The sequence below is a fragment of the Oryctolagus cuniculus genome, chromosome 21 (assembly GCF_051225735.1).
Source record: "Oryctolagus cuniculus isolate XC-2025 breed Fujian yellow rabbit chromosome 21, ASM5122573v1, whole genome shotgun sequence".
NCBI classification, from domain to species: Eukaryota; Metazoa; Chordata; class Mammalia; order Lagomorpha; family Leporidae; genus Oryctolagus; species Oryctolagus cuniculus.
In genome coordinates, this window is record NC_142887.1 from 4,402,248 (window position 1) to 4,412,933 (window position 10,686).

Consider the following 10,686-nt stretch of genomic DNA (forward strand, 5'->3'; position numbering starts at 1 on the left):
CCGCCCCCATTTTCACAGCCCCCCCACCCCCAGCATATACTGGCCCCCGAGGTGGCCCAGCCAACCCCACTGCACACACCCATGGCTCTGAGGCTCCCTGGTAGCCTCTCTTCTCCCCAGACTCCAGCACCCTGTCCTCTCCTGCTCTAAGTGGGCAACCCCGCCAAGGACCACACAGGCTCCGAGGAAAACACAAGCAATCCAGAGAGGAAGCCCTCAGCTTCCAGCCAGCGTGCCAGCGGCTCCTACCTCCCAGGGGAGCCCCGCCTGTTTATCAACTGGAGGGCAGGTGCTGCCAGCCTCTGGGGTGAGGCCAAGGGTCCTTCTCAACACTGCAGGGCTGCAGGACCACCCCACGCAATGGAGAATACTGAGACCCCTCCTCCACGTGGAGCCCACTGCCCACCGGACCTGTGCCCTTGCATTCCCACAAGTCTCCCCCTGGGAGCCATGTCCACTCTCAGGGATGCACAGAGAAGACTGCAAACTCCCCTGCCAGGCTGTGCCACATGGACCTGGGACACCTTGGACTTCCCATGCCCAACTCCAACCCAACCCCAGCTTCCTGGGCCTGCTTCAACCCCGACTCAACCCCTGTTTTCTGTCTGAAGGTGGCAGCCTGGGACGCAGGGCCTTCCTCGCCCCCTCTCTCCCCCTGGCTCTCTGGAAGCAGTCCTCCAACAGGGTCCCGTGCAGAACCTGGCCACTTCTGAAGGCCCATCTGTGTGCTACCACCTCTTCTCCTGGAGGCCGCGCCAGGTCTCTGCCCCTTCCCTTCCTAACCCCATCTGTTCCCCACACAGTAGCTCCAGGGAGGCCACTCCACTCCGCTGCCCTGAGACCTCCCAGAGCTTCCGTTTCTGAGCCTGTCATCTCCCCATGGCCTGCGGCCTTGTCCCCTCCGTGCCTTCTAAGGCTGAGGGTCACCCTGGTCACCAGCCTGCTCCCTCCTTGGGGCACCTTCCAGGCTTCTCTGGCACGCCAGCGTCCCCAGCGCCTGCCTCACTCCCAAGTCTTTGCCGACACTCCCCAGTCTCTGCCCCAGCCTCATCCGTGTCTCCATGGCATTCCTCCCCTTGGAGGTGGCTGGACCAGAGAGTCCCCTGGGGCTATCCTGTGCTTTCTGCCAGTACTAACCACGCCCCCGCAGCCAGGACCACCACACTGGCTCCAGAAGTCGCCAGACTGACTCCTGGGGCTAGCTCAACTCTCCTCTACCGCCCCCAACACCTACTGAGGCAGCCCCTGCTTCAGGGCCGCCCAGCGTGCAGAGGACCAACCAGGGTGCAGCCTGGGCCACGGTTTTCCCAAGCAGCAGAAATGGGGGCCTGTGTCCAGGGAACAAATTCCTTTGAAGAATGAATGAGTGAACGAATGAATGAGCACCCCCCCCCCCTTGAAATGGTAAGCGAGGCCTCTGCGGGGACCTGCGCGTGCCCAGAAGCTGCTGCGCTAACAAGGCCAAGCATCCCCAAAGTCAAGCGGCCGTGGCCCTCCAGGTGCATGGAGTAGAGCCAGCCCTCCAAGGCCGGTCCATGCCTTTCCAGCAGGTCAGACTTCCCCTTTAAGAGGGCGCCGCCACTGAGCGGCCCGGGAGCTTTTCCTGCCATTGCTTATGCAGCCCTCTAGGCCCTTTAATAAGACAACTCCTTTTAGGGGGCACAGGAACAAGAGGGGCGGCTTCTGTAAAACGCAGCCTCTGGCCCTTTAAGAGGCGGCGCCGGCCCAGCGGGCAAGAGTAGGCGGTAAAATAGCGACTTTACCTTTAAGGCACCCCTTTGGATTTCACTCTCACCGATTCCCCAAAGTCTCTGCTCTCTGGTCCCTCCCCTGACTCCCACCCCGCGGGTCTCACCCGAGGCCCCGACCCTGAAGGAGGGCTGGGAGCCCCAGGGCCTTCCCGCGGGGGCCTACAGCACAGGGGCCCGGGGAGAGGGGCGGGAGCGCGCTCCCTCCCGCAGCCCCCAGCGCGAGGCACCCTCAACTATTTCTCTATAATCTAGAATTAAAGCTAAATAAATAAAAGATAAATCATTCAAATGTACTTCAAGCTATTGAAAGAGATAAGTTATGCAGAATGAGATTTTGAATTTTACACTTTCCTTTTCTCTGGATGAAACAAAGTGTTGTGCATATGAGTTATAGCACAAGCCTGATCTCTGGGGAGGAAAATAAAGAAATAAAAAAGGCGAATTAAAGTGAAAGAATGCAGGGACACAAGTACATGATAAAATATAGACTGGTTATCTAGATGGTGATATGAAATCAATTAATCATTAAATACATAAACTTAGAGCTGCACAGAGGCAAAGAACTAGTACAGTGTCCTACATATAAAATATTCTTTTAAATGTCTGAGACAAGTTGTGCCAAGTTGGATAACATACATATATAAGAAAGCATGTGCAAATATGTTCAAAAGCAAACAATAATTAGGATAGTGAATGTTTGGAGAGCATCCTATTTTGGATGCAGTATACACAACAAGCCATAGGAGAAATGTGCAAATCAGTTTTTGTAAATATAAACACATACTAAGGGTTCTTTCTTAAAGATTTATTTATTTAATTAAAAAAGTTACACACAGAGAGGAGAGGCAGAGAGAGAGAGAATGAGAGAGGTCTTCCATCCTCTGGTTCACTTTTCACATGGTCGCAATGGCCAGAGTTGCGCCAATCTGAAGCAAGGATCCAAGAGCCTCTTTCAAGTCTCCCACATGGGTACAGAAGCCCAAGGACTTGGGCCATCTTCTACTGCTTTCCCAGGCCATAGCAAAGAGCTGGATTGGAAGGGGAGCAACCAGGACTCAAACTGGTGCCCATATAGGATACCAACACTGCAGGTGGCAGCTTTATGGGCTATGCCACATTGCTGGCAACACATACTACAATCTTAAAACTGGAAATATAAATACTATTGATATTCATGATAAGTATTACAGCTCAATGACTATTCATAAACAGCACAGAATTAGGCTTACAGATGTGTATGCTTTCATGGTCCTACTTGTCGCTCCCTTGCCCGCAAAGGAACGACACTGTTTGCAGCTTATCGGTCTTCAGTAGACTTTTAATGAGAAAATAACAGGGACAGAGAAAGAATGAAGGGAGGAGAGTGGACAGGAAAGCCCCCTCCTTCCTCAGCACACAGCTTATATACAAAATCTGGCCAATTGCAAGCGGGCTCAAGTCCATGCACGGAACACTCCAATCCGCTGTCTGTTCACGCAGTGTGCACACGTCCTCGGGCCAATCAGATGAGGTGTCACGCAGCAGGCAGGCTCACCACGCGGTCCTCGGCGCCATCTTGTTGTTTACAACCTTCTCAACTCCTCTGGAAAGTCCCGACCGTGGGAAAGCATTGCCCTAACCGAAACTAGCAACATCCGCCTTGTGATAAGACACAGCAACAGCTATTAGACCGACCTTGACGTGGGGGCTCCATGGCTGCGCATCCCATGGAGCCCCACATCTCCCCCTTCTTTATTATTTAAATGGCATGGAAATGTGCCTGTCTTAGGTACCCAGTGGTGCGCTACCTGCTTACCCGTCATGGAGGTAATAGGAAGCCTGTCCTACCCTCTGTCTTAGGTTGCTAGGAGCGCCCATCAGTGTTTACCCATCTTTGACTACTGCTCCATCATGCTAAGCCATACTTCTTTATTGGGGTGAGATCGCAAGGTGGCCAGCATAGGTTGTTGGATTATCAAGTCGGTATTCTGCTGACGGAGTGCTAAGGCTCTGATCCATCTGGTGATGAAGGCAAGGCCCAGTAGTACCATGACAAACAAGCAACTGATAGTGACCCATTCTTTAACTTGAGCCCTGTCTTAGGTAGGTACAGGATGTGGAGTGTCTTACCCGTTTTTGTGTACCATTTTAGCCCAACATTAGGTGAGAGATGAAACATACAGCCAAATATTAACTATTTTTGATTACAAAGGAGGTTTGGTATGAAGTTTTAAGTGATGAATGTCAGTCCATACAGACTGTAGTGAAGATAGCACAAATTGTAGAACACATGGAAAACATCCCATACAAAGTATGAAAAGCAGTAACAATCCAGCCCACATTAATAACCAATGAATCCATTGAAACCCTCAAAATGAATAGTGGGTTAGCAATAAATATATGTTGCATTTTACTCTTTTAAGTTTATCAATAACAGACTCGATATATGGCATTGTTAGTAATGTTAAAACAACATTCCCCTGGAACAGATTTACAGCTTATATAATCTTTTAACAGCAAATAATTGATAGCTGCTCGGTTTAGGAGTACTCCTGAACGAACTTGATCCAATTCTTCAGCTATATTGGATAGCGCAGTAGCAGTAAGATTGATTGTTTTGGTCATCAAACGTGTAAGCCTTCGTAGTCCACGATTATTTCCATAAGCCAATCCAGGAACTCCCTCTAGCTGTATAGCCATGGTGAAAGCAGGTCTCCAATTAAGATGACATCATCATCACAGTTCTCAGGTAATGAGCGTCGCTGTCGTGCCTTTGGAAATACAGATGTTAGCATTGGGGCCACACGGCCAATGAGCAGTTGTGAATTTATCAGAGGTTAACAATGTAAAAGCAAATTGGTTGCATAAAAATACCCATCCCTTAAGAGTCCATGTCCCATACCAGTACTGGATCAGGTCCATTCCATTGATTGGTGATAGGATTCTTCCATTTTACCATTGTTCTTACCCCAGCTGTTTGTGGATACCACTGTTGATCAGCTGCAAAATGACCATCTTTATCCAATGTGAGAAAATTTAAAATGAATAAAGCATGTGAGAGCCATTTGTTAGGAGAATGGGCAATAGGAGAATGGGCAAGAACCCTAAACTCCCCCTTTTGTTTATATTATTAAAATATTGTTTTAAAGTGTTATGTGTATATATAATAATGTCTTGACCCTGAGGATTATAAGGAATGTCAGTAACATGAGATAGAAAAAAGTTACATAAAAATTTCTAAAAGAGGCAGAAATATAAGCAGGTCCATTATCTGTTTTAATCTGCTTTGGAGTTCCTAGGGAAGCAAAAGCTTGTAAGCAACGGGCAATAACATGTCTTGTAGCTTTACCTGTATGTAAGGAAGTAAAAATAAATTTAAAACAAGGATCAGTGGACACATGTATATATTTTTGTTTACCAAATATCATGAAGTGGGTGATATCCAGTTGCCATAGTTGATTGGGGGAATAAATCACGAGGAATAATGCAAAAGTGAGGTACTGGTAACTGGATGGAGCAAGTAGAACAGAATTTTACAATTTGTCGAGCTTGTTCTTGAGTAATATTATGTTTTAAGTGTAACGTATGAACATTTAAATGATGTAACTAATATTCTTTTTTTTTTTTTTGACAGGCAGAGTGGACAGTGAGAGAGAGAGAGACAGAGAGAAAGGTCTTCCTTTGCCGTTGGTTCACCCTCCAATGGCCGCCGCGGCCAGCGCGCTGCGGCCGGCGCACCGCGCTGATCCGATGGCAGGAGCCAGGAGCCAGGTGCTTTTCCTGGTCTCCCATGGGGTGCAGGGCCCAAGCACCTGGGCCATCCTCCACTGCACTCCCTGGCCACAGCAGAGGGCTGGCCTGGAAGAGGGGCAACCGGGACAGAATCCGGCGCCCCAACCGGGACTAGAACCCGGTGTGCCGGCGCCGCAAGGCGGAGGATTAGCCTAGTGAGCCGCGGCGCCGGCCACATTTAAATGATGTAAATCGTGATCTTTTGTTGCTGTATCAATAGAATATATGCATAGAGTAGAATCTGCCAAACGATTGCCCTCTACTAAAGGTCCAGGAAGATTGGAATGTGCTCGAATATGACCTATAAAGAGAGGGCAGGTATGCTATCGAATGACAGTGCAAATGCGAGAAAACAAAGGAGAAGCAGCTGAGGATTCAGGAAGGAATGAACAAATGTCCAATTGAGGCACTGATAGGGACACATATTTGCGATTGGTGTGTATGTTAACTGCTACATCCAAAGTAGACTGCAATGCAAGTGTAACAGTAGCTAATTTAACTAACTGTAGAGATGAAAAAGAGGTGTTAATAACCGTACAGTGACCATCACAAATTACAGAAGCTTGACCTCCTTTTAGGATATTGAATAAAGGTTTAAGGTGGAGATGTACAGAGAGCCAATTAATATTATCTAGAAGTTTTTGAAAATTATTTATAGTCTGTAAAGAATCCAATTGTAAGGTGACTTTTTGTGGAAGTATTTTTCATGGGTACAATTGGAAGCCTAGATATTGATAAGGATATTGAAGTTGTATTTTTTCAGGGGCTATGATAAGACCAAAAGCAGATAATTGCTCTCTTATTACTGTATCACCAAAAATTCCTCGGGTCCAGCTATCAAAATATCATTTATATAGTGTATAATATATAAATTGCTATATTTTTTGCAAATTTTCTGAAGAGCAGCATCAATGAGTTGTTGGCACAAAGTAGAGCTATTAGCCAATTTTGAGGTAAGAGCCTCCATTGGCATCTTTGCATAGGTTTTTTAAAATTTACTGATGGAACACTGAAAGCAAATCGGGGACAAACTTTTGGATGTAAAGGTATAGTATAAAAATAATCTTTTAAATCTATTATTGCAATATAAGAGTCCTTTGGAATTGCAGTAGGCAATGGTAAACCTGGTTGTAAAGCCCCCATAATTTCCACAGTAGCATTAACAGCCCTAAGGCCTTGAAGCAATCGCTATCTTCCAGATTTCTTTCTGATAACAAAAATAGGACTATTCCAAGGAGAATTAGAAGGAACTATATGTCCTGCTGTTAATTGTTCTTCCACCAATATCTGTGCAGCATTTATCTTTTCCTGTAGTAAAGGCCACTGATCCACCCATACGGGATTATCTGATTTTTATTTTATTTTATTTTTTGCATGGGGCACAGGCTGACCAGTAGCCATCAAGGGAAACCCAAGTCTCTCTGGTTATGATTGACAGTTAAAGTAACTGGAGATGTGATGCTTTGTTGTTGTTTGCCTAAACCCTTACCTGGCAAATGACCTTGTTGAAGTATGTTAATGGTAACAATCTTACTTGGACTATGTATTAAAGCCCCCATTTGAGTTAGAATATCACGTCTCCAGAGATTAACAAGTAATGCAGCCAAAATATAGGGGTGACAGGCTCCAGCATTACCTGCTTCATCCTCCCATTGGAGCAATTTGGAACTTTGTGTTAATCTTTGACTCCGACCAATACCTTGCAATTGAGTTATGGTAATTTTCTTTTTCCAATTTGTGGGCCAGCTTGCTGCTGAAATAACAGAGACATCAGCTCCAGTATCTAAAAGTCCACTGAATAACTTTTTATTTAATTTTAAGAAAAATTTGGGTTGGTCCTTAGTTATGGGTTGTATCCAATAAGCATTAGAAGATCCCAAACTGTTATTTTCTCTTTTATTTAAAAAAAGACCTACCAATTGAAGAGAAGGGGAACAGAATCAAGTGAGCAATACATTGTCCTGGAGTTAAAGTTACATTATTGGCTTGAGTCATAATTTTTATCGCACCAGTAAAGTCAGTGTTTATAACTCCAGGAAAAACCTGTAACCCTTTCATAGTTAGACTACTTCTGCCCAGTAGGAAACCAAAAAACCCAGTTGGCAAAGGACCAAAAATCCCAGTAGGGAGGCCTTGTGGGCCCATCTCAGGGGTCAATACTGTATAGGAGGTGGCACTGAGGTCCAGTCCTGCAGTACCCTCTGTGGCTCCGTGGAGGAAATTGATGGATTTAGGGTGTCCTCTTGAGGAACAAATGTCATGGCCCCCAAAATTTGTTGGGATGGGGCCTGGGGCCAGCCCCACTTTTAGTTTTCTGAACTTTATTTATTTAAGGAATTATCTTTTTTATCAGTTTTGGAGTGACATTTATTGGCCCAATGCCTTTCTTTTTTGTACCGGGGGCAAATCCCAGGAGGAGGGGCTTTTTGATGTTTGACTTTTGGACAATATTTGTACATGTCCCTGTTGCCCACATTGATAGCACCCTCATTTATCAGGCATAGTCCTCCTTGTTGATTTTTGTAATGACATACCAAGCAGAGTGGCAGGTCCTGAATGTTCTGTTTTTTAAATTAATTTATTTTGTTAATTTTTTATTAAAGGGACTGTTACAGAACAGCTCAACCACAATAACCAATCAATCCATATCTTATATTGTACTTATATTTTGTAGAATTTACAGTACTATGGGCATTACTAGGCAATCTTCACACAGCACCAGAAAAGGATCCATACTGAGAATTAAACATCATTAGTAATCATCACGGGCACGTTTAACGTTCAGCTTGACTGTGTGTTCCCCCAGGATGAAACGGCAGCAGAGGCTTGCTCTGGCTCCCCCTTAAAGCCCCCAAGGACAAGGGTGGCTCATTGCCAAGATGTTAGGAAAGCAGTGCGTCCCATCCTGGATCTTGGCCAGAGAGCCGAGACATGAAGAATGCCCACCTGTTTATCAGAAAACATTCCTTTATCCCCCTCCCCGGGAGCTGGCCAGGCTCCCAAGGAGCAGGAGAAGGTCATCCGGCAGACAAGTTACTTGTTTATCAGAGCCAAACAAAGACACAAGCCTCTCCATCCCAACAATCTGTCCTTACATTTGGCCCTAGAGTTGCACCAAGGTATAGGCATAATTAATACATCATAAAAATATAATACAAATTTTCTATACAAGTATACATCCAGCAATCAAACACAATAATATTCAATATGTTTTAAGGATAAATTGAAACATACCTGAGGGAACTAGCCTCTTATTATCTGTAATTATTACATTCTTGCAGGTTTGTGGAATTTTAACTACTTATGGCATATTTGACTTACATTTTTTTTTTTTGTAAAGCAAACCAAGCATAATCTGCTCAAGCATTCCTTTCAATAATAGGGGTAGAGTTAGTACATAAAACAAAAACAGAATGGGTAGTCCGGACACTTTGTTACCACAATTTCTCATTTCACATAGTAATATTAACTTTATAACAGAGAACATTTACTTGAAATGAAATATTTAAATGCAAGGTGAGGGCTGTCCAGTGTACACTGATCTATATTTTTTACTCCCAGTGTTTCTTATTCACAACACCCTCTTCAGCAAACCAAGGACTAATTGATTCAACAGCACTGATAAACTGCTGTATGGTTTGTTTCTTTGACCCTATTCTCTACATCTGCAACAAAGTTTTCACAGCCTTTGTCATGGCTTGCTTTGTTTCTTTAAATGCACATTTAAGTTTTTTCTGAGGAAATCCCAATGTTGCTTATTCACGACTCCTTTTTCGAACCAAGGACTGACTATTTTTATAGCATTAATGAACTGTTCTATGGCTCGCCTTGTTTAACCCTATTCCCTGTATCTGTAATGGAGTCTTTATAGCTTTTTTTTTTTTCCTAGGGGCTGATTTAGGGAGAGTCAATGGACAATACTGCGGCAGCAGTTCGTCCTCTAAGGACAAATTTGCTAGCCTAGTCAAACTGGGATATAAATGAGATGGCCCCCTCGAGCGCAGGGGCGCACTCAATGGGGGATGGTCCTTCACTGAATTTTCCTCTGTCTCATCCGGTGGCTGGTCCCTACAGGGACCTTTGTCCATCTGTTTCCTGTCCCACTGACTACCACAGTCACTAGATTGACTATCATGCCGAGACTCCTCCTGAACCTTTTCTAGGAGCTCACATCCTTCATCAAGTAAAAGCCCTATGCTCTCAGTGGGGTCCTGAAGTGTCTGTTCAATGAGTGGCCATAATCTAAGTATTTCTACCGGCTCTCTGGCTGCTCTCAACTGTCCCCCTACTCTCCGCCACTGTTGCTCATCTAATTGGCCACCTTCCACAAACCATGGTGACGTCTTGGCAATGGCCCTAGTGAATGTGCATACTGTAGCCGCCTTAACGGGCGTCCCCGCAGCTTTTAACAAGCAGCTCAACAGCATGCGCAAGCTAGTGGTGGACGGAGAATAGTCCATTTGGAGGTAAAAAGGAAGTTTCCGCCTATTTCCTGGCATTTCTGAACACTTTGTACTCCCGCCTTTTAAGGGATTCCTTTACCCTTTTTTCTGGCGCTTAATTTCCCCGTCTTTCCTCGATGGAACCGCAGTTTCTATTCTTTCCCCAGCTGGATTTCCGTGCACACGCATGCTTACCTTTTGTTCCTTACCTATTCCTGCGTGTAGAAAGTGGTCCGGATCCGAGTCACGGAACCACTTGCCGCTCCCTTGCCCGCAAAGGAATGACATGTTCGCAGCTTATCAGTCTTCAGTAGACTTTTAATGAGAAAATAACAGGGACAGAGAAAGAATGAAGAGAGGAGAGTGGACAGGAAAGCCCCCTCCTTCCTCAGCACACAGCTTATAAACAAAATCTGGCCAATTGCAAGCGGGCTCAAGTCCATGCATGGAACACTCCAATTCGCTGTCTGTTCATGCAGTGTGCACACGTCCTTGGGCCAATCAGATGAGGTGTCACGCAGCAGGCAGGCTCACCGCGCGGTCCTCGGTGCCATCTTGTTGTTTACAACCTTCTCAACTCCTCTGGAAAGTCCCGACCGTGGGAAAGCATTGCCCTAACCGAAACTAGCAACATCCACCTTGTGATAAAGACACAGCAACAGCTATCAGACCGACCTTGACGTGGGGGCTCCATGGCTGCGTATCCCATGGAGCCCCACACC

At 45.7% G+C, this 10,686-nt stretch overlaps 1 long non-coding RNA gene across 2 annotated transcripts; it reads right to left on the reverse strand.

The window, feature by feature from the left end:
* Positions 1 to 4,246: 4,246 nt before the first annotated feature.
* LOC149119805 (uncharacterized) lies at positions 4,247 to 10,475 on the reverse strand. 2 transcript variants are annotated; one of them, XR_016227475.1, is made up of 2 exons: positions 10,174 to 10,475; positions 4,247 to 4,501 (listed from the first exon to the last, which is right to left on the reverse strand). It is a non-coding gene; the product is annotated as an uncharacterized LOC149119805 (long non-coding RNA). The 2 variants fall into 2 exon arrangements; XR_016227474.1 differs by having other exon boundaries at positions 10,160 to 10,475.
* Between the last annotated feature and the right edge of the window lie 211 nt (positions 10,476 to 10,686).